The sequence below is a fragment of the Candoia aspera genome, chromosome 4 (assembly GCF_035149785.1).
Source record: "Candoia aspera isolate rCanAsp1 chromosome 4, rCanAsp1.hap2, whole genome shotgun sequence".
Lineage (NCBI taxonomy): Eukaryota > Metazoa > Chordata > Lepidosauria > Squamata > Boidae > Candoia > Candoia aspera.
The window spans coordinates 89,936,882-89,938,726 of record NC_086156.1 but is presented as its reverse complement, the minus strand read 5'-3'; positions in this window follow the sequence as shown (position 1 = coordinate 89,938,726).

Genomic DNA, 1,845 nt, shown 5'->3' with positions numbered 1-1,845 from the left:
AATGTCAACGTCTATAGCCATAGAAAGCTTTTCTATTCTACTATTAGAGTGGTTCTCTTGCATGCAGAAAAGCTCAGAATCTAAGACATTTTTTTCAGTAATTATAGAAAGACTTAATCATTTTGTTATGTTCTGAAGTGAAGATGTCTGTCTATATGTGGATGTCCATGCATGCACAATCACATACACATACAGTGTATTTCTATGCCTATGTGTGTGCATTCATATGGTCAAGTTGTCATTTTTTAAACATGTATTTCAGCAACCAAAATTCTATATAAGATAGGTCTTCAGCTGTTAGAAAGGATGTAATTGTTCAATCTATTGGGCCCAACAGAAGAGGATGCTTGCATTTCAAGGTTGAACTTTGGGTAGTGAAATGACTGCAAGCAGATAACTAAGCTCAGAGAACACCTAGGACTCCACAATCTATTGGTCATGTCTGAACTGTATATATGACCAACTGAAATGATAAGGAAGGTAGGACTTCAACTATTGGAAAATGATGGACTGCAACACCATTGTGTTAATAGGAATCACACACCTGTTAAGACAATGGTTGTCTAATGGTAACATGCTCAACCCTATACTATCCAAATGTTTTTGGCCACTTGAATGTCTTATATAAAGCCCTATAAAATAGCTGTTCTTTACTTTCAAGCTCACTTTTGTCTGAACTGTTAGATATGGATAAGTTCAGAAGCTAGAGCCAGTTTGGTGTAGGGGTTAAGTCTCCAGGCTAAATACAGGGAGAGTGTGAGTTCTAGTCCTGTCTTAGGCATTAAACCAGGTGGGTGACCTTGGCCCAGTCACACCCTCTCAGCCCTAGGAAGGAGGCAATGGAAAACCACTTCCAAAAGTCTTGCCAAGAAAACTACAGGGACTGGTCCAGGCAGTCACCAGGAGTAAACACTGACTTGAAAGCACACATAGACATTCACACAGAGACATACAGACACACAAACATAGGTTTAATTAGATATTGGGGAACATGCCTAAAAAGAAGAAAGTGTGTGAGTGTATCTATATTTGGGTATATGCATAAACATATTGCAGTTATGACTGGTTGACTGACAATATAACAAGTAGTGTACTTTGACCGTGAAGGAGAAATTGTCTCCTCTAAACATGAAAAGGTTCTGCTGCTTCCTTAATTTTCTTGAAATGGAATTCCAATATCAATTTTCTGAATTGCACTGGAAGTATAACTGCATCATTCAGCTAAGGTAAAGGTAAAGGTTTCCCTTGACGTAAAGTCCAGTCGAGTCCGACTCTAGGGGGCGGTGCTCATCTCCGTTTCAAAGCCTTGGAGCCAGCGTTGTCCATAGGACACTTCCGGGTCATGTGGCCAGCATGACTCACGGAACGCCGTTACCTTCCCGCCGAAGCAGTACCAATTAATCTACTCACATTTCCATGTTTTCGAACTGCTTGGTGTGCAGAAGCTGGGACGAGCAACGGGAGCTCACCCCGCCGCGCGGTTTCGAACCGCCGACCTTCCGATCGACAGCTCAGCGGTTTAACCCGCAGCGCCACCGCGTCCCTTGAAATGGAATTCCAATATCAATTTTCTGAATTGCACTGGAAGTATAACTGCATCATTCAGCTACTGAGAGGTAATTTGAATGAATTTCTGTTGAATCAAAAATGTAGTTGCTTAACATTATACACTTAATTTGAGATAAAATTAAAATATATCTGTAATTCTTATTAAAATATATTTATAAACTATTGTTTTCATTTTTAAAGAAGAGATTTTTATAGAACATCAATCACAGTAATTGTGAATATGATTTCAAGGTGCAGGGCTGTCTTTTTTTTCAGTTATACATGTTATTTGATAAT